The sequence below is a fragment of the Apodemus sylvaticus genome, chromosome 10 (genome assembly GCF_947179515.1).
Source record: "Apodemus sylvaticus chromosome 10, mApoSyl1.1, whole genome shotgun sequence".
Lineage (NCBI taxonomy): Eukaryota > Metazoa > Chordata > Mammalia > Rodentia > Muridae > Apodemus > Apodemus sylvaticus.
The window spans coordinates 72,896,339-72,921,663 of NC_067481.1; the positions used below are offsets into that span (position 1 = coordinate 72,896,339).

At 48.7% G+C, this 25,325-nt stretch overlaps 2 long non-coding RNA genes across 4 annotated transcripts in view; one reads left to right on the top strand and one right to left on the bottom strand.

Moving 5' to 3' along the window:
- The window catches only part of LOC127694632 (uncharacterized), a 30,048-nt gene extending 4,926 nt beyond the window's left edge, over window positions 1-25,122 (top strand). The window contains exons 1-4 of one of the 2 annotated variants that reach the window (XR_007979832.1): window positions 4,909-4,974; window positions 5,091-5,201; window positions 10,144-10,241; window positions 20,965-25,122. This is a non-coding gene — a long non-coding RNA (uncharacterized LOC127694632). Of the gene's footprint in view, window positions 1-4,908; window positions 4,975-5,090; window positions 5,202-10,143; window positions 10,242-20,964 lie in introns of those variants that run through there. The other variant, XR_007979831.1, reaches the window with a different exon arrangement.
- LOC127694631 (uncharacterized) lies at window positions 4,232-15,061 on the bottom strand. 2 transcript variants are annotated; one of them, XR_007979830.1, is made up of 6 exons: window positions 13,237-15,061; window positions 5,738-8,732; window positions 5,514-5,603; window positions 5,122-5,291; window positions 4,436-4,991; window positions 4,232-4,330 (listed from the first exon to the last, which is right to left on the bottom strand). It is a non-coding gene; the product is annotated as an uncharacterized LOC127694631 (long non-coding RNA). The 2 variants fall into 2 exon arrangements; XR_007979829.1 differs by having other exon boundaries at window positions 4,436-4,591; window positions 5,514-8,732.
- Window positions 25,123-25,325: the final 203 nt, after the last annotated feature.

Genomic DNA, 25,325 nt, shown 5'->3' on the forward strand with positions numbered 1-25,325 from the left:
CAGTGCTGACATGGTGACTGAGCCCAGGGACTTGTGTGTGCCCGTCGAGTGTTAAGTCACTAAGCTATGCCAGTCAAGCACTATGTCACTAAGCTATGCCCCTAGTACGATCAGTTTTCTGTTAACACGTTCATGGCGTGTGCATGTGAGGCTGTGTGTCTCCTAGGCACGGGGGATCCTGTGGAGCGGCATCCGGTCCTCTAGAACTGCTATTGAAGAGGGCTGTGAGCTGCCGGGTGGTTTCTGGGAACTGGACCTGGGTCCTCAGGAAGAGTGTCTGTAAGACCCCCAAAAACCGAGGGTGCCCCAGCACCCCACACCCTGGAAGGCGACACCCAAATCACTCGCGAGAAACGGTCTCGATGCAATAGCATGAGGATTTCTTTCTTTATTCCAGAATTCTGGGTTCCACAGCCGTACACCACGCAGGGTTAGAGGGCTGAGGACCACGAGTGCCGAATTGCGACAGCTTTTATAAGTTTACAACAGAGCCCGCAAATCACAAACCAACCATTTCTTAGCATGGAGAGCCCGAGAAATGCAAGCCAATTGATTTGTACCACTCCATAGTTTTTAGGCCAATCAGTTTAAATTATTGGAGCCCACTCAGTGGACCAATTAGTTTCCTATAATGTCTACAGCTGCGTGAACTCCTGCATAGGGGTAATGGCGTAAGTTTACAGAAGCAAGATAAGCTTAGCCCGTTTCCAGTTACCTTATGGGGCCAGGATCACCTATTCAAGGCCTTTCTGCTAGCTCTAAACAAAGGGCAGGCTCTGGAATGTGACCTTTTACCTAGTTTCGAACAAAGCGAGATAGCATTGTAAACTTCTGACTTCTCGGGGTCATTAGAGTTAGGCTGTATTATTTTCTATCCTTTCCCGTCCAGTGTTCTAACCACTGAGCCATCTCTCCAGCTTCACTTTGCTTCCTTCCTGTGCATGCCTGCTCTCCTTTTCCCTTTGAATTTGGGGTGCAGGTGTGAGCCACAAAGTTCACATTTAGTCCAGGGACACGTGCCGGTTCTCACCTCACATCGTTCAGAGACAGGATCTCTTCTTCACTGTTGTTTACACCAGGCTGGCTGACCTGTGAGCTTCCAGGGCCTTCTGCATCCTGTCTCGCCATAGTTCTGGGATCAGAGAGATGCCATGTCTGTCTCAGTGTGGATTCTGGGGACCTCAGAACTCTATCTGCCATGTGCTCTCTTTCTCTCTATTCTCTTAGGGTCTTTCCGTTTGGAGGTGGGGCCTCTCTATGTAGGCCTGGCTATCCTGGAACTCACTGTGTTTACCAGGATCCTTTCTTTCTTTATCCCTGATGTTTGTGATAATGAACCTTGAGATGTCTGATTGTCTCTCTGAGGATGTCAGACCTTGTTAAGGTTTTCTCCCAGAATTTATGAGTTCTTCTGCGGTTGCCTCCACTGCTCGCCCGCAGGCACAACCCTGGGTCTCATGGCTGAGGCATTCCTGAAATGTCTGGGGATTCCAGCACTGGCCACATGATAGGACTGTGTGGGGAAGGAAGAGATGACTGGACTGCTAGCATACCTGGGTGGGGCTTGTCTGACGGGGACTTCCGGCCAAGGGCGGTGAGTCTCAGTTGGCTTTTCCATTGGGGACGTCAAGTATCTGTCCCCATAGGTCTTTCATGGAGCCTGCTTGGTTTTGCAGAAAAGGGCTCTTCAGTCTGCAGCCTGGAGGATGCATGAGCCCACGAAGGAAGAGGCGTGGGCCTAGCTGTCTAGGAGCAGGGTGAGGTCGAGGGGCGGGGCCGGAAGCTGAGAGCTTTCAGTATCTCCACCGCTCCCACTCCTCCCCTACCCTCCTGCCTACCCCCACCCTCACAAAAAAGCACCTGGCATGCTAATCCAGGTTCCCTGGGGAGCAGGGAATTGTGTGGCCAGGCCCTGGTAAGCAGGCAGCAAGCACGAGGCCTTCCCAGCCTCCACCTGTCCTGTCCTCTTTGTACACACACACACACACACACGCGCGCGCGCGCGCGCGCGCGCGCTCTCTATCATCCTGGCAGCTTGGCCTGAGTCCTCCCGTGTCCCCACTGCAGGACACAAGCCTCTGCTCCATCCTGTGCCGCTGTGGTAACCACTACTGCCCCCTTCCTACATTCTAAGACTGGGTTGACATCTCTGCCTCCATCCCCTTGTCTATTCTTAAAAAAAAAAAAAAAATCATGTGATTTAGTTTGCATTTGATCCTCCATGATGGCCTTTCAATATGGTGTGGGAACAGAACAGACAGAGTCACAGGGCACACTTCTGTTAAATCCAATTGAAAGCTTCTCTCTCTCTCTCTCTCTCTCTCTCTCTCTCTCACACACACACACACACACACACACACACACACAATGTAGCTGGCTGTCCTGGAACTCACTCTGTAGACCAGGCTGGCCTTGATCTCACTGAGCTCCACCTGCCTCTGCTTCCTGAGTGCTGGGATTAAATGCCTACACCATCACACCCATCCTGCAGCATGGCTTTCCCCTGGTTCATCTGGTCTTAGTAAAGCACTGGACAACAGCTTCTGGACAACAGCAACAAAGCCTACAGTGACTTCCACTGGGGGAGAGGAAGAACAGAAACCTGGAGAAAGACTTTGAAATGGGACTAAGGCCCATGTACTCTAGAGTCCCTTCCAGGTCCCTGCTCCCGTGCCTTGTCTGCCATGGGAGTCCCTTCTGTTGCTTGATGCTAGAATTATATAGAACTTTCCCTCTGTTTTTGACAGGGTCTTGTTCTTCAGCTAGGCTGACTTTGAACTCCCTGTCCATGTAGGCCATACTGGCCTGAGATTGGAAGTCTTCCTGCCTCAGACTCCCCTGTGATGAAGTCTTCCCAGGCACGCTGTGCTCGGCACAAAGCCTTTTCAGCCGGGGTGCCTCGTGCCTTGTGCTGAGGGCTCAGAGTTTTAGGACCACCATGGCCTTGTACATCACGGCGTCTGGTGCAGCCTGGAGTCTGGAGAAGTCGAAGAAGGAAAGGAGAGCTCATGCTGGCACAGGGAAGGGAGGCCGATGTGCAGAGCCCAGCTCAGGGCGCGTGCTGGAGAGCGAGCAAAGCCAATGTCAAGGCCACACCAGTGACTTTGGTTTACCTGAAGGCAGCAGCGAGCAACCCTAGGCTTTTGACAAGGCAGTCTGTTCTTCAAGAGAGTTCTGCTGGACCAGAGAGTCCAGATAGGAAAGGCTGGATGAGGTAAGGCAGTTAGATAAAGGGGTTCCTTGATGGACAGCTCATGGGTCTGTTTTTTGTTGTCTTGTTTTGTTTTTGAGAGAGGGCTTCATGAACTCTGACTGTCATGGAACTTGTATGTGGACCAGGCTGTCCTTGAACTCTTGAAAGCTAACCGCCTCTACTGGAGATGGAAGGCATGCACCACCACTGCCTGATGCTCACAGGGCTTTTAAAGATCCAGATCCTGGGGCAGAGGTTAGATAGCTGAGCTGGCCACGTGTTTGCTAAGAGCAAGCATGGGAAGCCCTGGGGAGTTTGATGTCTAGTGCTTGTGTGAGAAAAGCCAGGTGTATTGACTGGTGAATGCTTATAAAGTGTAGGGGGGTGGAGTGAAGAGGGTCCTTGGGGCTCCAGGCCTAACCAGGGAACCCAGAGAGAGAACCTGTCACAAAAACACAAGGAGGGTGATTCCCGAGAGTGGCACACCTCCATACACACAGGTACACACATACATGTGCACCTGCATGCACTAACGCATCCCCCAAACATCAGCATATGCATACACACACACACACACACACACACACACACAAGGATCTGGATTCTAGCTTCTACCCTTTATAGCCTTTCTTCCCCATCTGTTCTTTCTTCTACACACACACACACACACACACACACACAAATTTGAGACAAGGTCTCACAGTGTTACCTTGGCTGACCTGGAACTTGCTTTGTGGCCTCTAACTCATGTAGACCAGGCTGGTCTCTGACTCACAGAGCTCTGCCTGTCTGTGCCTCCTGAGTGGTGACATTTAAGGTTTATGCCACCACATCTGCCTGGCACTCCTTTGAGATTTCCTTGTGGGTGTCTGGAGATGAGACTAGGAATCTGCATTTTTTAAAGATTTCTTTATTTATTTTATGTATCTGAGTACACACACTGTAGCTGTGTAGATGGTTGTGAGCCATCACGTAGCTGCTGGGAGTTGAACTCAAGACCTAAGCTTGCTCCAGTCCCGCTCACTCTGGCAGTCAGTGCTCTTAACCACTGAGCCATCTCTCCAGCCCAGAATCTGTATTTTTAAAACGTCTCTTCAAACACAGGGACTGACTCTGAAGGGAAGACAGGTGCTTTTCCTGCATAAGAAGGCAGAAGAAAATCATATGTGGGATAAGATGATGAGGTAGGACACTGAAGAGGCCAAAGGGGTTCTTGAATCTGTGGGCATCTTTCCCACTCACCGTCGTGAATGTCTAGAGCCGAGAAAGGAGGTTATAGTTTGGCTCTCTGGAGTTCCTTACATGCGGGCACACACACAATCCTCATCCCCAGGAGGTAGTGAGGGTGGAGGCTGGAGGCTCCGGCTCTGCAGCTCCGCAGCTGGATTGCAATGCTGTCTGCGCGTGAGTGAGTCACCTGTATGAACTGACAGCGGACTCCTCCCCTCACAATGCAAAGTCTACGAGCTGTTAGCTTCATCTGGCTTTTGCAAGGACTCCATGCGATGCCAGCCTGGAGGCTGGGCATGGTGCCTGACCTATAGGGAGCATCCTCCATGGAAGGGCTAGGCATAATTCTGAGAAATGTGTCATGGCAGAAGCCAGGCAGCCATGCCTATGTTGTTCAGCACTAGGAGACAAGTCCTCAGGAAAGTACAGACCCTTTCATTTGTTCTCTGCCTGTGTGGCTCTCCTCCCTAGGTGTAAGTTTGGAGACTCCTCCGCCTTTGATTTCTAGGACTTGGAGAGCAATGACAGTCCCTTGCTGCTGCATTTAATTGGTGAGAAGCACACAGACCTAGAATTATAATTATGACGTTTTAAATGTCAAGCTCTTCAAAAGTCTGCCTTTGCCCTTGCTGTCACCCTGAACCCAAACCCTGCCTCCCACACCCAGAGCACGCCCCAGTCTCTCAGCCAAGCTTCACCTGGGAAATCTGAGTGACAGGTGACGTGCCGGCAGCTGGAAGACGCACAGTAAACGGAGCCTACGATGAGCTCAGAAGAGGTGAGTTGATGATCTGCTATTTATAGCCCCACTAAGAGGCTCTGGCCGCCAGCTCCATGTGAGGCTGGGTGGAAATGATGCCTTTGCAGGCTGAAAGCACAAAATGCAATTGGTGATTCACGGCAGCCGCCAGTTGAAATACAAACAGGTTCCTGCTTCTCCCGCTGCCCCCGCCCCCATTCTTTCACCCCCATCGGGAGTTCTGAGAAAAGTTGCAAGCCTGTTACAACCTAGGCTGTCTGTGTCTGGCTCTGCACAGTGCTGGGACAGCTCTGCTGACCTCAGCCCATCTCCTGAGGTTGGGGCTAGTACCTGGCTCATGCAAGATGGACAGGGCAAGGGGCTCTTCCTGTCTTCTGTCCCCTCAGGTAACACAGGCTACAGAGCAGCTCCTGTAGACCCCTGTAAATGCAGAACATGCGGGCATATACCAAGCATTCTTCCAGTTCTCAGAGCCTGTCACCTGAAATAACTGTTGTTTACTGCCCTTAGTGATAGCTCCTTCCCAAGCCAATGTCCTCTGGGGCCCCTCTTACCCAAGGTGAGGCTGCATTGGAGGACTCTCCTTCCCTGTAGCCAAGATGGCATTCAAAGGACAAGGATAAGGAGTCACAAACCAAACCCAGAAGCCAGATAGATCACCTAGAGCTAGGTACAGAGGCTGGACTTGTGGAGTTCAGCTCTCTGGAGGGTGAAGTCAGAGGAACACCTGACTTCTCAGGCCAACCTGGACCAGAGTGTGACCATGCTTCAAAGAAAAGTTGGAGGGCTAGAGAGATGGATCAGCGGTTAAGAACCTTGTTTACCCAGAGCGTCTTGAGTTCAATTTCTAGAATATACATGGCAGCTCATAACCATCCACAGCTCCAGTTCTGGGTGACAGCTGACCTCCAATGGCACCAGGTACTCACAGGTACACACATGTACATATGCAGGAAAAACAGTTGTACATATAAAATAAAATAAAATATAGATAAATTTGAAAAGCATTAAGAAAAACTGAAGCTGGGTGGTGGTGGTGCACGCCTTTAATCCCAGCACTTGGGAGGCAGAGGCAGGCAGATTTCTGAGTTCGAGGCCAGCCTGGTCTACAGAGTGAATTCCAGGACAGCCAAGGCTACACAGAGAAACCCTGTCTCGGAAAAAAAAAAAAAAGAAAGAAGGAAAGAAAGAAAGAAAGAAAGAAAGAAAGAAAGAAAGAAAGAAAGAAAGAAAGAAAGAAAGAAAGAAAAAAGAAAAAGAAAAAAAGAAAGAAAAACTGAGTCGCTGGGCAGTAGTGGCACTCACCCTTAGTCCTAGCACTTGGGAGGTAGAGGCAGGAGGATCTCTGAATTCAAGGCCAGCCTAGACAATAAGAACCCCTCCCCCCAAAAAACCCCAAAAATTAAAAAGAAAGAAAAAATAAAAAATAAACTTGAACAGCTAATCTCATAGTTTTTGTTGATTGTATCTACAAGGTGAAAGTAAATTTTTTCTTTTTTCTTTTTCTCCTTTCTTCTCCTTCTCTCTTCTCTTCCTCCTCCTCCTCCTTCTTCATTACTTGAGACAGTTTTCCTGTGTATCTCTGGCTGTCCTGGAACTCATTCTGTAGACCAGGCTGGTTGGCTTTGGACTCAGAGACCTGCCTGCCTCTGCTTCTGAGTGTTATGATTAAAGGTGTCACCACTGCTGAGCTCTAGCTTTTCTTTAGAAAAAAAAACAAAACAAAACTATTCTATTCCAGCTACTCAGGAAGCTGAGGCAGGAAGATCACAAGTTCAAGGCCAGACTGGACAAGTTAATGTGATTCTGTCCGTTTCTTCACTGAGACACTGGGAACAGTGGAAAACCTGTGACAAAGAGAAAACGATGCAACATCTGGGGTTGGTGTGACAGCCCCATGGGAAGAGCATTGGCCACACAGGGTTGAGGACCTGAGTTTGAATCCTCAGGACCCATATTAAAAACTAGTGTGATTGCATATGCCTGTAACCCATAGCTATGGGGAGAGAGAGAGAGAGAGAGAGAGAGAGAGAGAGAGAGAGAAAGAGAGAGAGAGAGAGAAGGCTTATGGGGCTTGCTGGCTGTTGGTATCGCTGAAAAGAGCAAGTTCCAGGTACGGGGAGAGCCAGTCTCAAGGGGATGAGCTAGGGAATGATGCTGTCCTTTGGTCTCTGTGCATTTAAGCACACACACACACACACACACACACACACACACACACACACGGACACGGACACATATACATGAACACACCAATATACATACACATAAACACACACACGCACACATACAGACATTCACACAGACATACACACACACACACACACACACACACACAGACATTAACATCGGTAAGCTGGGAGTGTCTTGCACAGGGTCAGGCTTCATGATGAAACCCTAGGGCTTCAGCAGAGACCTGAGCCCTATACCCATGCCAGGCTATCTGGCATACTGGCCCTTTCTTGGTATGTCCTTGGCTTTGCATAGGAACTAAGTCCCTCAGGGCTGTCTCTTGTCTGGGGCTGCCAACCTGACTCTTCTGTTCCCCTGGATCCTGGGTAGCTTCTACTGTTCACGTGAGGATTCCAGGTGCTTTCTGAGTTCTGTAAGCAACACAGCAGCAGGTAGCAGAGGCCCTGCAGAGTGGCAGGAGGAGCCCACCCCACCTCTAGCTGGGTACACAGCACGAACTGCTGATTCATGGGAGCTCGTGAGGCCTGGGCTGCTTGTACATCCTCTCATCTCCAGCTGTCGGCCGAAGCATAATTGTAGCTGTCACTTTGGCAGCAAGATGCTGTGATGTGTCCTAATACAACTGCCTCTGCGCCACAGCTCTCGGGAGGTGGGAGGGATCTGCAGCTGCTCCTATGGAGAGCTGGAAATCAATCTGCATGAGATCTGTCCAGGTGCAGTCCCAGGGGCAGTGCGAACCCCAGGGAGAGGCCCTGTGCTTGAACCAGCTGGGCGCTGCCTGCGTCAGCATCTTCCGTAATGCGGTCCTGATGGCATCCATTAATGAGAGACAGGCTGCCATTGGAGGGAGGCATTTTTTGGCAGCTCCGAGGAGCTGGAAAGCAGCCTTTAGACAAAGCCTGAGTTGGACTCCAGGGTGAATGGATAGTTAGACAGTGGTGGAGGGAGATAGTGCCAGAGACATAGCTGGGACCAAATTGAGAGGCAAGGAAGCCAGACCTACAGCTTGGACTGCATCCTGGAAGCAATTGAGAGCCTCTGGGGGCCTTAGAGGAGGGAGTAAAGTGGTCAGATGATGTGGGGAGGGGTGGGGGAGGTCTGAGCTCAAGCATCTTTGGGAGTGTCTGTGAGTATAAGATTCACCCTCTTCACACATTTGGCAGGAAGAAGCTCTTACCTCTCTGAGCACCGTTCCCTGACTTAGGAGGTGATGGAAGCTTTGTGCTTGGTGGGTCACTGCAGCAGGGATCTGGGCTCATGCCAGCAGAGAGAACAGGCCAGCAAGGGGAAGCTGTGGGTCCATCCCCTCTTTCTTTTCTGTCTGCTTTGATCAGGAGGACTTGGTGAACAAAGTACCTGTGTTCAGAGATTCCAAGTGTGGGTGGGGATGCACCACACAAAGGTAGAGGGAGGGTTCAGTGGTGGTCTCATTGCGGAGGGTAGAGCTCACATCTCAAGATGCTACTCACAAAGAACACAGCAGAGGGACTGGGGATGTGGCTCAGTTGGTAGAATTCTTAGAAGTCCTGAACCAAGTGGACACGGACATCATGAAGCAGGAGGATCAGAAGTTCAAAGTCACCCTTAACTCTATAGGGACTTGGAGGCCAACCTAAGCTACATGAGACCTTGTCAACCAAAACAGACAAACAAAAACATAAAGAGGAGATGTGGCTAGGAGATGGTTTGCCACTAAAGAATGTTTTCTGCCTTCTCAGAGGACCCAAGTTTGGTTCCCAGCACCCACAACTGTGAGTTCAGCTCCAGGGGATCCGATGTCGGTTCTGGCCTCTTTGCACACGGGTGGGCACCTACACATGGGTACACAAAACCATACACAGACAGATATACACTCGTACCTGAAAACAAATGAAAATCTTTAGAGAGATGGCTCAGCGATTAAGAGAACTGACTGCTCTTCCAGAGGTCCTGAGTTCAATTCCCAGCAACCACATAGTGGCTCACAACCATCTGTAACGGGATCTGATGCCTTCTTCTGGTGTGTCTGAAGATAGCTACAGTGTACTCGTATACATAAAATAAATAAATATTTTTTAATTAATTTAAAAATAAGGCTGGGCGGTGGTGGTGCACGCCTGTAATGTAATCCCAGCACTCTGGGAGGCAGAAGCAGGAGGATTTCTGAGTTCGAGGCCAGGCTGGTCTACAGAGTGAGTTCCAGGACAGCCAGGGCTATACAGAGAAACCCTGTCTCAAAAAAAACCAAATAAAAAAAATAATAAAAAATAAAACAAGGGGCTGGAGATATGGCTTAGTGGCTAGGAGTACCAGCTACTCTTCCAGAGGACCCAGATTTAACTCTCAGAATATACATGACAGCTCACACAATCGTCTGCAACTCTAGATCCAGGGGGATCTCACATTCTCTTCTGATCTCTTATGGTTCTAGGCCTGCAAGTGGTATACAAACATGCATGCAGGTAGAACACATTAAAATAAAAATAAGAAAAATCTTTAAAAAATCAAAAATAAATATAAATAAACAAAATAAATCAAAGCAAACAGTGAAGACAAAGAGCTTACTAGCTTGTCTAATAAAGAAATTTCTAGAAGGAAAGTTTCAATCTTTTTTTTTTTTAACTAGATCTCCCTATCACCCTATGTCAGCCTAGCTGGATCTTGTTATGTAGACCATGCTGAAGTCACAGATATCCACCTGACTCAGCCTCCTTAGTCCTAGGATGAAAGATGACACTACCACCCATGACTCAGTGCCTTTCTATCCTTACAAACCAAAATCTTGTAGGTTGGTTAAGGAAGAGGAGGAATAGGAAGTGCTTGGAGCCGTTCCCAGCCGATGACCCACCCGCAAGCGCAGATGCCAGCGCATATCTGGACCATCATGTAAGTCAGAAGGAAGACACAACTCAGTCAACAAATATTTGGTATACCTCCTCGGAAGTGTGCTGTTGTGCAAGCAGTGGTTTGGCAGTGATTCTTTGGTTCAGCTGCAAGCTATTCAGAGCAGGACGCCTTTCAAGAGGAGGAGGGGCAGGTGGAATCATATTCCCACTCCTGTGTGATCCTCTGTGGCGTGGGGTGGGGTGTTTCCCCCGAGTCGCCAGGCTGAGCTGTGGAGGCCAGTACTGAGCAATGAGGAATTCCTGGTACCACAGTAGCTCACTCAGCAGGCTTACTGTCCATGGCCAGCGCCTGAGTCTCTCCCCAGAAGGCAGACAGTCCCCTGGGACTGCCATGGCCGATTTGGAGCACCTTATCAAGATGTAGTTTTGCCTATTTGGTATACTTTTCCCTAAAAATCTCACAAGATTTTAGAACTGGCTCTGGTGCCTTGAGACAGGGTCTCTCAGAATCTGTCTCTGCTTCCCAGTACAGCCATAACCAACTTTCTTCATGGACACTGAGGATTCAAACCAAGGTCCTCATGATTGAAGAGCACATCCTCTTACCTACAAAACCATCTCCTTAAATCCCTTGTTCTTAGCTTTTGAGACAAGGTCTCATGTATCCTAGGATGGCCTGGAACTCACTCTATATCAGAAGATGACCTTAAACTTCTGATACTCCTGTCTTTAAGGTGTTAGAAGTACAGGCAGACTCTCTGGTGCCTGGTTTTAGGCAATGCTAGGGAATGGAACCCAGGGCTTTGCATGCTCAAGGCAAGCACTCTACCAACTGAGCAACACCCCAGTTGTTTTGGAGACAGGGCCTCACAACATAGTTTAGACCGGCCTCCGGCTCATCACTCCTTTGCTTCAGCTGTCCAAGTACTAGGAACGCAGGGGTGTACCACTGTACACAACTACAGATTTAAAAACCATCAAATAAACAAACAAACAAATTGACCATCCTCTTAGAAACGCTGAGGCCTCCCCATGCTGTGGGCAGGAGGATGGCTGAGACAGGCTGTAAAGTGTGCTTGCAGTTGTAGACTGTTAGAGTGACTATCATCCAATAGGAAACGGAGAGACAGAAAGGACATGTGCCGCGAGCGGTGTGTGTGTGTGTGTGTGTGTGTGTCTAGGTACATACATGAACACACATGCACCAAACAAGCAAGTAAATACAAATGTAATTAAAAACAAACTGCTGGAGAGATGGCTCAGTGGATGAAGCACTTGCCACACAAACATGAAGACTTGGGTCTGGATTTCTAGAATCTTCACACTGCTCAGAGCTACAGTAGTAACAGGACTATGTGATCCCAGTGCTCCTAGAGTGAGATGTGAGGTAGAGAAAAAAGAAACCCTGTCTCAAGGGGGGGGGGGGATGGAGGGGAAGAGTCTGCATAACTTCACAGGCCAGCAAAGGGGGATCTGCAGAGAGGAACAAAAGACCCTCATGTCTCAAACATGGAAGGGAAGGGAGGACTGACACCCAAGACTGAGCTCTCACCTCCACCTGAATGCCATGATGTGCATGTGCCCAAATTCACACACACATGCATTTATACACACATCATATGCAAACACACACACACACACACACACACAGAATAGCCTATGCTTATGTTCCCAGAACTTGAGAAATAGAGTCAGGAGGATCAGAAGCTCAAAGTCATTCTCAGGTACATAGTGAGCTCCAGGCTAGCCCAGGCTACAGAGGCCCGAACACTTCTGGCTTGGGCTTGGGGTGTGGTTTAGTAGTAGAGCATTTGCCTAATTTACACAAGGCTCTGCTTGCATTCCTGTCTGCAAAAGAAAAGAGCATTTCAGTGGCTCCAAACAGGACCAAACATCACTGACCTCACACTTCCTGTAGATCAAGAACTGGAAGTGACTTAGCTTCATGGTTCAAGAGGCGGTAGTCAGGATGTCAGTGGGGCTGTGGTCATCTGAAGGCTTGAGCAGGGCGGGTGGAACATGCTGAGAAGTTGACCTTTGGTGTTGACAGGAAGCATGGGTTCCCTACTGTGACCTTAATCCATGCGGTCACTGAAAGGAACCCAACACAGGGCCCCTGGCCTTTCATGGCCTGGAGCTAGCAACCCTAGAGACAGCAAAGCACAATTCATGTCCCTCACGACATTTTAGCAGACGATGCTTTGCTTCCTATAGCTGCATCTCTATGATAGCTCAGGTTGTAGGTTACACAGGCCAGTCCTTCTTACTGCAAGGGAGAAAGTAACCAGCAAAAGTATAGGGAGCTGGGCGCTAAGGGTCACTGGGAGCCATCTTAGAAACTGGCAACCATATTTGCTCTCCTTAAAAAAGAAGCTTCAGCCGGGCAGTGGTGGAGCATGCCTTTAATTCCAGCACTCGGGAGGCAGAAGCAGGTGGAATTCTGAGTTCGAGGCCAGAAAGGAGACAGGGCATGCTCTTTTTCCTTTAAGGATGCTTTCTAGATGTTGGATGCAACATTCTACATGTGTCGAACTATCAGAACTTGTTTGCATAGTTGCAAAGGAGGCTGGCAAACTGAGTATTTATTCTGGGAGAGTCTGTGCTTGCTCGGCCATACACTAGAGGTCAAGCATCAGTCTCTGCCACACTGATAAAGTTGGGGGCAGGAGGGGCGTAGAGGACATCACAGACCTTGGGTTTCTGTCTGGATTAGAACTTATGAGCTATCTTGGCTGGTGTGTGTGTGTTATTGAGAAGTACATATTAATAACTCATGACTCATATATACATAAATGTAAAGAGAAAATTGTTCTGAGAGGGGCTCAGGAGACAAATGAGCATTACAAAGTCAGGGGAGGGCAAGATGGCTTAGAGGACAAAGGTGATTACTGAAAAGTCTGAGGATCTGAGTTCAATCTCTGAGACCCCCAATGGTGGAAGGACAGAATTGACTTCTACAAATTGTCCTTAGACTTCCAAATGGGTGTTATGGCTTACACACACACACACAAAGTGGAAACGACAACAACACATACTCAGTTCTTGAAGCCCAGCCAAGGGTGGTCCTGAAGACGAAGCAGATTCCCCATCTGCCCGTCACAGGAGGCCTGGTGAGAGCAGCTTCCTCGTACACGCACAACTGCAGGTTTAGACAAATTCCAGGCTGCCTAGTATCAGGTCCAAATGCAGAGGCGCAGATGGGCAATTCCACCAGCTGTGTTTTGAAAAAGATCGTATGATTCCTGATCAATGAACCGAAGAAACCAAATGCAGGCGAGCTCAGAGCTGAGCAGTGGTGTTGCCCTGAGACCTCCTGGAGTCTGCAGCCAGGGCCCTAACAGCTGGACTCAGCTGGAAAGGGTGTGAGACGCCAAGACCTGGCCCACAAAGCATGAGTTAGTTCTCTGTCTCCCTGGAGGCTGGAGGAGGACCAGGTTCCGACTTTTCTGAGTGGCCAGTGGCAGGAACCCCTGGCCTTAGAAGAAGGCAAAATCTGCAAACAGAAAACTTGGGCTTGGCATTCAAAGAATAGCAGGTTCCTGGCGAGGTCTTTTTGGTGGGAATGGCTAGTTGTTATACTACAGACAGCGTGGATGTTGGGACCTCCCTGGAGATGAGGATGACGAGGTTGGACAGAGTGAAGTCTGTGGTACTTGTGGGATGGAAGGTAGTGTGGGGGTGTTCGACCTACCTGGTTGTACCCATGATTAGGGGAGGTGGCCCAAGTGGATGAGGTCTCGGGTCCTGCATCCTCCAGTTGACCATCTGTGTCGGATCCTGTGTTCCCCTGCTTGCTTGGGCCGAACTTACATTTACCAACACGTTGGACTGTCAGTCACCACAGCAAGCATTCTCCCAACCTTTCTCCTCTGTCTTGCTGAGTGTCCAGTGGTCACCAAGGTCTGGAGGACCTCTGCGGGCTTCTCAGTAGACTGTCCTTTTCAGAGAAATACCTACAGTGGCTGGAGCTGAAACTCAGTTGGAGGAGGGCTTGCGTCACAGGCCGTGAACCCAAGTTCTGGGTTCTCCCCCAAGTTCCACATGAATGGGGTGCATGCTTGTAATCCCAGTACTCAGGAGATGGACGTAGGAGTGTCTGAAAGCCAAGTCATCCTTGGCTACATAGCAAGTCTGAGACCAACCTGAGCTGATGATACTTTCAGAGAGATGAGTGGGGGAGGGAGAGAGAAGGAAAGAGCGGTCCAGCTGATGACTGAGTCCAGTCTCCCCATCCTTGAGGAGAAGATGAGGAAGGTTGATGGGTGACTGAGACAGGAGGATGGCGGGGCCGAGTTACAGAGAAAGGAAAGCAGAGCAAGCCCAGGCTAGACTTTGCAGGCTACAGCTCAGTTGTACCAACGCTAATCTAGCACCTGCTCAATGATGAAGACAATAGAATAGCCACATCCCACATCCCGGGGATCCAGAGTAGAGGAAGACTTTGACATCACCCCAGGCACACAGACAAAGCAAAACAGCAGCTGGAGAGTGTAAAATGCAGAGATGAGTGCACCCACCCCCCACCCCCAAATGTGGATGCGTCCTGGGGAAGCTGTGAGGGAAGGAAACCCAGAGGAGGTGACACCTGCAGGAAGGACCAGGCATCTGAGGAAGCATGCATCCCTGCACCTGCGAACTCCCTGGGGCAGAGGTTAGGGGAATCCCAGACCTGCTGTGCTCTTTGCTCTCTTAAGTCTCTGGTTCCCTGGGGGTTAGTGTGGCCTTCATCTCCTGCCATCAAGCCGTCTTGCTAAGCTGAGAACAATGCCATTATCCTCTGGGCTTCTTGTTGTCTTTGGGTCTCTGGTATCTGACCTGTAAATTAAGAGGAGTGTGGGATGTATCTGCCCTTGGAGAATTTTGGATAACATAAAGTTCATCCCCAAGTGACCTGGGTAGATTCTCAGCCCAGACTGCACAGCCACCTCTAATGGGGCAGAAGACGAATCTAGAAAGGGTATTGGGTGACCTATTGTGACCTGTCGTCAGACCCAGTCCCCAAGATTTCTGGGTCCTTTAAGAAGTCATGGGAACCCCCTAGTTGCCTAAACACCCATCTAGCCCTCGCAGTCAGTTCTACAGTACAAAAAGGGACCAGGCTCATACTGACACACTCTAAGCAGGTGTGCTGTGCAAGCATGCTCTCCCTTCAAGACCCAGAAAAAAAGGGGTGGAGAAAAGCTGAGCTGTTTGAGGTCTCAACTGAAAAGCCCCTTTGGGGTTATTCTATAGGATGAAGGAAGCATGAACTCTGTGAGGTCAGAGGGCACCAGGTTCTCTCAGAGTCAAGGTGGGCAGGCAAGACTAGATCTGTCCTTGGTCATATAGAAAGACACTCTTCTGGTCACTGCTCATCTCTCTGGGATGTGCAAGGGGTCTCCTGGCAGCTCTGGACAGGTTTCATCCCTCTGGCTCAGTCTGGCACTTATGGCCTTACCTGAAGTCCTGTGAACCTTTCACTAGTACCCTATATTCTCTTTCTGCATCCAGTATATGTGTGTGTGTGCATGCGTGCGTGCATGCATGCGTGAGTGTGTGCATGCCTGCCTGTCTGTCTTCCTGCATGCCTATCTGTCTGTCTGTCTGTCTGTCTATGAGGCTTCTGAGGAATCACACATTTAGAGGACAGAGGTCAACCTCGAGCAGCTTTCTCAGTCACTTTCTGCCCTGTTCCTTGTTTCTTGAGGTAAGGAAGTCAGCTAGGCTGGCTGGCCTATCAGCCCTGGATATTCACCTATCTCCAACTCCCCAGCACTGGGATTGCAAGTACACACAACCATTCCTGGCTTGTTATGTGTGCTCCAGGGCTGGACTTAGGTCCCCATGCTTGTGTTGACTGAACCTAGGCATTAGCATTCACTCATTCATTCATTCATTCATTCACTCACTGTTGTCCCCCTAAAAAGATCCCCCATGCTCCCCTGGGGCCCAGGATTTCTCTTTCACCATATCCCACTGTTCTCTCTCTGTGTCCCACCTGACCAGGCCCAACTTCAGCACTCTGAACCCATGGCCTAAGGGCTGGGGCTCTTTATTGGATTTGCATCTTTAATTACAGGAGCCGTGCATGCTTGTAAAAACATTCCCACATTACAGATGTGTGCTCAGTAAAACAAGTGTGTCATCCCGACCGCCTTTTTTCCTAGACCCCGCTGCAGTTAGCTGGACAAGCACATGGGCACCCATGGGCTCTTGGGCACCTTCCCAAACTGCTTGATGCAGGATGGCAGAGTAGCTGGGAATGAACAGTAGAAGCTTTCAGAGTGTGGTGATATGGGTTTACTTAGAAACAAAACCCCCAAAGTCAGTGTGGGACCTCTTGATTTCTTTTACAAGACAGTTCAAAGCACAGAGCCCCAGGGAGGCATTCCTAGTTCTTGTGGGAATAGCATTCTAATTCACCTAAGAGCCAGAAACTCAAGTTCAAAAGGCACACAGGTCTCTAGAGAATGCCCTTGGCCTAGCATAGCCAGCCAGAACAAGCCAAGGCAGAGCTGAGTCCAAGTCTGTGGTCACTTGGTGAGGTAGAAAAGGCAGGTGTGTAGTGTGGCCTTTCTTCCTCCAAGTTGGTCCCCTGCCTGGGAGGCCACCTCCCAGAAAACTACAGAGCTTCGTGACATTATTGGCAAAATGGTGACTCTCCTTCCATTGTCACCCAAAGTAAGGCTGGGTCTGGGGATAAGTGAACCCTAAGTAGAGGATGTAGGAAACAGGGCTATGCAAGCATGTCCATCTCCAGAAGAGATGGAAGTACATTAATGCCATGTTAGGTCATCCTACCCCATGATGGCCATGATGGTTCACCCCAGGGGTTAGCATCTCAACTAAGAGTTAAGAGAAGCAAGCAGAGTGGCCAAGAAGAGAGGAGGGCAACAGCCCCTGCCAGAGGGGCCACAGATATTGGAGACATTGAAAGGATCTTACGGGATGAGTGTGTGATCGGGATGTGATGAAGTGTAGTCATGTGGGTGTGCAGACCGTCCCTGTCAAGCCAAAAGGTCAAGCCTTTGTCCCAATGACCAAGTGACCTACAGAAAGCTTGACAAGTTGTGAGGAAGTAAATGAATGGCTTCAGGTGGATGGTTATGGTGGCCAGGACCAGGGTCCCAGCTTATAATTCAGGATAGCATTCAAGGGGGAGGGGAGCCTTGAGGGTCAAGGATGTGGATCCTAGACACACACACACACACACACTCACTTACTCACACATGCACCCCACCACACACACACACACACACACACACACGCGCGCGCACACACACACACACACTCACAGACACAGACACAGACACACACGGACACACACATGCACATAGAGAGAGAGAAGCATTAAGCAAGTATGCTGGACTCACTGTGGAGAGCTACCTCAAATGAAGGCAGTGTTGAGTGCTAAGGCCAGATGGGACTATCTAGTCCGCAGAAAGCAGTAGACACCTGCTGCAGACCTCTGTTTGGGTGCATCAGGTTTGAGACACTGCTAGACACCACAGATGTGGAGTGGCTGCCCCAGGCACATAGCTAGACTCTTCTAGCCTTCAGCCAAGGCAGAAGAAGGGCCCTGCCAGTTAGGGGCTCGAAGAGCTTCAATATATTTGGTCATACTCTGGCTTACCTCTGAGTTCTTTTGGGTCTCTAGGAGTTCAATGGTGACCCAATGAGGCTCCAGGATGCTGTCGGGGGCATGGAAATTGAGGCATTGAGAATTTCATATAGTATATAAATTCATCATAGTCACCCTAACTCCTTCCACCCCACCCCCAACTTTGTCTCCTCTATTTTAAAATAATCCATTGAGTCCATCTTGTGCTGCCTGTATCTTCCTCAGTGGGGAGCATCCTCCACGGTGTGCAGGGCCTAGCAGGGGGCCACATCCTCAAAGAAAACTGACACTTCCTCCCTCAGAAGCCATAACCATTACTTCATGATTAGGGGTGGGGACTTGTGACACCCTTCCTCATCTGTGCTAAAGAGTCACTGGCTGGACCTTGTGACCCTAACCACAGCTTCTCCAAGTTCACCAGTGCCTTGCCTCTTTCCCTTCACACCTCTTCAGGAGGGAAGGTAGTGTGCATGTACCAGAGCAATCGTGTGGAGGTCAGAGAACAACTTTCAGAGAACAACACTTTTTTTTGAGACAAGATTTCTCAATGGATTAATTAAAATATGCTTAAAAGAGGAAGAAGGAGAAGGAGGCTGGGTGTGGTGTGTGCACCTTTACTCTCAGCACTGGAGAGGCAGAGGCAGGTGGATTTCTGTGAGTTTACATAGTGAATTCCAGGTCAGCCACATAGAGACCCTGCCTCAATTAAATATAAAAAAGGAAGAGGGAAGGAAGGATGGAAGGAAGGAAGAAGAAGAAGAAAAGAGGAAGGAGAGGAGGCAGAAGAACAGAGGAAGGGAAACAGGAAATTCAACTGAACAGGTTTCTTCCCCCAACTGGGAATTTTCTAGGGCTCCATCGCCGAAAGCCCGGTCCTCACACATCCCGGCAAGCCCTCTGCCGCTGAGCCGGATCCCCAGCCTGGGGTTCCACAACAAGTCCCACGGTGTAGGTCATGGACCTCTGTCTCTTAAGCGCCTGGCTGTGATGCAGCTTTTCTGAGGCCACGCCTGAGGTCTAGGTGAGTCATCTCTCAGGAGTGCAGGGTGCACAAGGCCACCTGTGGCAACCTTTGCTCCCACGGCTGCAGATAAGCCTCATCTAATGAGATCCTACAAGACACCCCAGGGGTGCAGAGCTCAATAGAAAGAACGCCTAGCAAGTGAGAGGCCCAGGGTTACATGCCTGGAGTAAACACACACACAGTGCTACAATGACCTAATTCTTCAGCAAGTGGTTCTTCCTGGTTCTGTCAGGATTAGGAGCTGACAATACACAATACTGTGTGTGTGTGTGTGTGTGTGTGTGGTGTTCATCCAATGCAGGAGATGGAACCCAGGACCTCTTACAGGTAGATCAAGCTTTCTTTCATTGAGGTACACCTCAGCCTCTTCCATTATCCTGAGGAGACATGCAAGACAGCTGGCTGAGGCAGAAATGGCCTACCTAAAGGTTAGAGGTTTCACGGAGGGTCCATCCACTTCAAGAACTCTGCTAGTGTTCGTGGGGTGAAGCCTTGCCCATGTGTTTGAACACTTGTTCCCTGCTGGGAGTCCTGGCTTTGGAGGCTGTGGGACTTTTGGAGAAGAAGGCATGGTTGGTAGAAGTGGACCACTCAGAGTAAGACTTCAAGGGTTCTGATCCAACCCATCTCCAGCCCAAATGCTCTGGTTCCTGGCCCACCAACACATGAGGGACCTAAGTCACACGATCCTGCAGTCACAAACTCTCCTGTGCTTTCCCTATCCCGAGGAACAATCCCCTTTTAAACCATGAATCCAAATAAACCCTCCCTTCCTTCAAGTCTTCTGTGGGATTCTCTGTCACAGTTCTGAGGAAGCCACTGCTCCTAAGAGTTAGGATAGGAAGGTCTTGTTCCCATAAACCAACAAGGGACATGAAGAGCCTGGGTGACTGGAGGATATGCTGAGGATAATGTCCAGGCTCCGATGGGCTTTGAGAAAGCTAGCCTTGTTCTGCCTCCTACTTGCTTTGTGTGTGTGAATGAAATGTGCCCAGCCAGCTTCGGACTCCTGCTGACAGTATCACCTAGCTCTCTGAAACTATAAGCCGAAAGAATAAGCTGTCTTCCTTAAGCTGTGTCCAGTTAGGGTCTTTTAATACAGCAACAGAAAATTGCCTGGTACAGCAGGTTTGTTGTATTCTTGTTGTTTTTAGCAGTCTTGCTCTAGCCCAGGCTGATGTAGAACGCAAGGTGATCCTTCTACCCTATACATTCAGTGCTGAGAGTGCAGGTGTGAGCCATTACACGATTCTAGTATCAAGCCATTTTTGATAAGAGTGACAAAATCACTCAGCGAAGAAAGGACAGTCTTTTTCAACAAACAAAGCAAAATCGGACCCTTATTCTAAACCACATGCAAGTATTAACACAAAACGGATCAAAGGCCTAAAACAGGCTGGAGAAAGGGCTCAGTGGCTAAGAGCACTTCCTGCTTTTAGGGCCAGAGTTGTGCTCCTAGCCCCAACATCTGGTAGCTCACGATCACCTGTAACTTCAGGTCCAGGGAATCTGATGATGACCTCTTCTGTCTTCCATAGATACCCACATTCACACAGCACACACAAAAACAGACAGACAAACATACATACAAAACTACACGTGAACAAATTTTAAAAATCAATATTTTTAAGTGAAAATCATCCTGGGGAGATGGTTCAGTAGGTAAATTCTCTTGCTGCCAAATCTCATGACCTGAGTTAATTCCCTAGAGCCCCCATGGTGGGAGAACAAAACCAACTCTCAGAAATTGTCCTGTGAACACTATTTGTGTACAAACAAAATAAATAAATTCTTAAAAATTAGTGGTAATTTTCACTTTCTGTATATTTTTGCCACATAAACCTGGGCACGAGGAACTCAAATCCTTAAGCATCCTCTGTAGGGTATTTACTCAGCTTCTTTAGAGACCAGGAAACAGCCAGTCTGTAGCACTAGACTGCCAACAGTCTGGCTTTCACCTCCACACTGGACCACGACCATATCATGTCTATTGCTGACCTGCTCTTCTCTCCTTCATATCCAGTCATGGTCCTCTCTCACTTCCCCTAGAATGGACCTTCCATCTCTCCCTCTCAGTACATCAGGGTGTCCATTCCCTTCTGGGTCAAGAGCCTTGTTCTTCTGTGCTTTCTCCTTCAGAGTCCTGAAGCTTATGCTGTAAAGAAAGCAGAAGCCTGGGGGCTGGAGAGATGGCTCAGCGGTTAAGAATACCGACTGCTCTTCTGAAGTTTCTGAGTTCAAATCCCAGCAACCACATGGTGGCTTACAACCATCTGTAACGAGATCTGACGACCTCTTCTGGGGTGTCTGAAGACAGCTACAGCGTACTTACAGATAATCAATACATAAATCTTTGAAGAAGAAAAAGGAAAAAAAAGAAAGCTGGAGTCTACCACAGGCTCTCAGTCCATTATCTGTCTGTAAGACAAGGCTTTGGTGTTTATTGAGACAGGGTCTTGGACTAACAGTTTTGAAATTTTGGTTTCTTTTTTTTAAAAAATACAGAAATATTAGAATATGTTTTCATTTTAATCTCAGGTGTGAGATACAGGACTGTTTCTGATTGTCCACAGCAGCTGACTGTGATTTGCCTTGTGCTCTAGCAGGGGTGTGATTTTGCCAATGGCAGATAGTTTCTGAGACTGTGTAACATTTGGAATCCTGGGAAATTTTCAGAAAGCATATTAAGGCTAGGAGTCCCAAGAGGTTCCTTTCTATCCATTTTTATCTGCTATCTAGCTTTAGGGGTGTTGAAAGCGTGGAAAAAGTGAAGAAAGGGGTAGAAGAAAGAAGAACCCACAAAGAAGCAAACGCTGGCCACAGTCTTACCATGCATCCCTCCTGGTGTTTACTTCTAGCATTGGCTAAGCACAATAGCAGGGAAGAAGTAACATGTGCGATTATTCCTACAGTAGTCCCCATGGCGCTTCAAGGTGTTTGGATCACTGCAGATGACTGGTGCTGTGTGACTTAGTGAAGAGCAATGGTTGGTGACTTTAGAACTGTTTGCCTTGAGCAGATAGAACTAATTATAACTATACCTCAGAGTGACAGGAGAGTAACAGGGCAGGTTAGGGTGTCCAGGATTATAGAGATTCAAATTATTCTGTAACCCCCTATTTTTACTAAGATGTCTGCCAGAACTAAAGAGCCACTATGTATGCCAGGCTGGTTTGAACTCACAGGGATCTGCCTGCCTCTGCCCTGGCAGAGTGAGTTCCAGGACAGCCAGGGCTACACAGAGAAATCCTGTCTCGAAAAAAACAAAACAAAACAAAAAGATCTGGAGAGATGGCTCAGCAGTTAAGAGTACTTTCTGTGTAATTATGAGAACCAGAGTTTGATCCCAGCATCTGTGTAGCAAATTTGCATGCCTGTAATCTCAGCAACAAGGGACTAGAAACTAGATGATCACCAGGATTTGCTAGCTTCTAGTCTATCTGAAAAAATTCAAATCCTAGTCTAGAGAGAGACTCTGCCTCAAAAATTATAAATGGATAATTACAGAGGAAGACACTCAACATAGCCTTCTCTGCATGGACACCCACACACATCTTAGCTACTGTTCTATTACTGTGAAGAGACACTATGACCAAGGAAAACCTAAAAGAAATCATTTAATTGAGGACTTGCCTACAGCTTCAGAGAATCCATTATCATCATGGCAGGGACTGTGGCAGCATGCAGACAGACTTGGTGCTGAAGAAGTTGCTGAGAGCTACATCCTGCTCGACAGGCAGCAGGCAGAGAGAGACAACACTGGGCTTGGCATTGGCTTTTGAAACCTCAAGGTCTGCCCCCAGTGACACACCCCCTCCAACAAGGCCACACCCCCTAATCCTTCTTAAACAGTTCCACTCCATGATGACTAAGAATTCAAATAGATGAGCCTCTGGGGGACATTCTCAGGCAGACCACCACGTATACCATATATATATACATATATATTCATACATAGATTTTTTTAAAAATAAGAAATATGAGAGGCTGAGATGAGAGCGGTTCCTGCACAAGCATGCGGATCTCCGCGCTGAGCTTGGATCCCAGAACCTGTACAGAAAACTAAGCTTTGCTACGTGGGCCCTGGGTAGAGAGGAGGTAGAGAGGAGAAGCAGAGACCGGATGGTCTCTGAGACTTATTGGCAGCCAGCTAGCTGAAAAATATCTCCAAGCTAACTGTCTCAAGGGAATAAGACAGAGAATCACAGAGAAGACACATGACGTTCTCTGGTCTCAGCATACACATATGGCATGGGCAACACACACACACACACACTTGTACAAGGAAGAATCAGTAGTTCAAGGTCATTCTTGGGTACATAGGGAGTTTGAGGCCAGCCTGTGCTACATGAGATTCAAACAAAACAAAAAGAAAGAAAGCTCTCAGAGAACTTCCTGCTGTAATTGGAGCGCTCTTGCCTACTGCCTGGACTGCCCAGTGCTGAGGAAACCAGGGGACTAGAGGTGGGCAAGGGCCAAGGACCTGAATGGCAGACATACTTCTTGCATGACCACTATCAAGCGAGCCAACTCCTGGTGCCCAACATACTCAGACCCAGACAGCCTGTGCCAGGGTGTGTGGGTTGGAGGAGTCAGCACAGAAGCTTCCTGCCCCAGGCACTTCAGGTCTGTGCAGGTCCTCCATCCCACCTCTGGAGACTGCTCCCACATCTGAAGTCTCCCCTGTGTTCCCACTGTAAGCTCAAGAGCTGAGGTGCTTCCTCTGATTCTTCCAGAGGTGGGAGGCAGAAAGCAGGAGCTGTGATCCTCATGCCAGACACAAACCCTGGGAAATTACTTGCCCCAGGGCAAGCTTTCAGAAATCCTGGCAAGGAACCCAAGCCCTGCGGACAGTAAAAATGGCTACTCAGCAGGGTCTCTGGTATTAGTGGTCAGGGTGGGGACTTCTAAACTTGGGCTAGGAACTGGAGGTTCACCCATGGGCTGAGCCACCCTTGACAAGGAACTTGCACCTCTTCTGACCAACTGAGACTCTTAAAGCTCTCAGCATTAGCAAATTGACCTTATTTTTCATTTTTCTTTTTCTTTTTTTTCTTTTTCTTTTTTGACAGGGTCTTATATATCCCAGGCCAACCTTAAAGTTGTTATGAAGCAAAGATGACCTAAGAATGGCCTTGAACTTCTTCCTGCTATCACTTCCTTAATGCTTAGATTACAGGATGCATCACAGTGCTACATTTATGAGATACTGAGGATCAAACCCAGGCTTCCATCCATGCTAACAGGCCCTTTACCAGCTAAGCCACATCCTTAAGTCTTAAGATTGACTTCATACATACTTGGGGTCCTATTAATGGCTTTCTGATATACGGCCACCACTTCGCCCCATGGAAAATAACAATTGATATTGTATTGGCCCCTGTTCTAATGGCTGTTCCCCAGCACCCCCATAGGAAATTTCCCAGTTGTGGCTTCTCATGAGCTCCCGTCCTCAGGAAGCAGGATCTTATGACCAGCCTACTCAAGTTCCCTTCTCCGCTTTCTTCAGAAAGGCAGAAACCTCTGTGCTCTGCGTACTCAGCTTTCCAGGGCCTGGCTCACAGCCACGTGTGGTACCAGTCACTGTCTGCCAGAGAGTAAACGGAATCAGGTGGCCTAGGTTCCGGCTGCTGAGTGGAGGGAGGCCAGGATGAATGGTGGCCCACAGAGAAAAGGAAGCCCTCAGAAAATAAGAGATCTTCGGGAAGGAGTTCCAGGACCTGCAGTTGATGGGTGACGAGTAGTGTCCCTTGGAGCCTGAGGATACTGTTCTCACCAGAGCTTGGCTTTTGCTGAGCCCTGCAGAATCTGGCTAGCCAGGGCCTGGGAGAACCTTCCACACACTGAGAAAAAGCCCCAAGGACTAAGACCTTGGTTCTCAGTCTCTCTTTGGCCTTTTGCCAAAGCTGTGTGGGTCCCCCAGCCTCATTTTAGAACCTTAGTTGCCACCTCTGTTAAAAAGAATGGTGTCGTGATTCTAAGAGTGCTAAGGAAGTCAGTTTTATTCCCAAATATTTCTGTTCTCTACCTGTCATCCATGCCAAAGCTCTCTGTCCTTTGCAAGCACGACGGCGTTCATCTGTCACTCAGAAGGTAGCTAGCTCTGCATCCAGGGCTGGAGAGATGGCTCAGAAGTAAAGAGCGCTGCCTGCTCTTGTAGAGGACCTGGGTTCAGTTCTCTGCACACACATGGCACCTCACAGCTACCTATGACTCGGACGCCTTCTTCTAACTTCCACAGGCCTGGTGTGTGGTGTATCCATTCAAACAAAACACCCATCCATGCAAAATAAAATAAGAAAAGCTTTTTAAATATTTATGCTACATCTCTTAGTGGTCTTAAGTGGTATTTATTGCTAAAATTTTTTTTCAAATAAATAAAAGAAGACAGCTGAGGGTCCAGGATGCTATCTATCTCTCAAGGAGGATTGTACAGGACCTCCAGATCCTTCCATGGGAGTCCTGTGAACAGAGACCTTCATATAGCTTCTTTACCATGT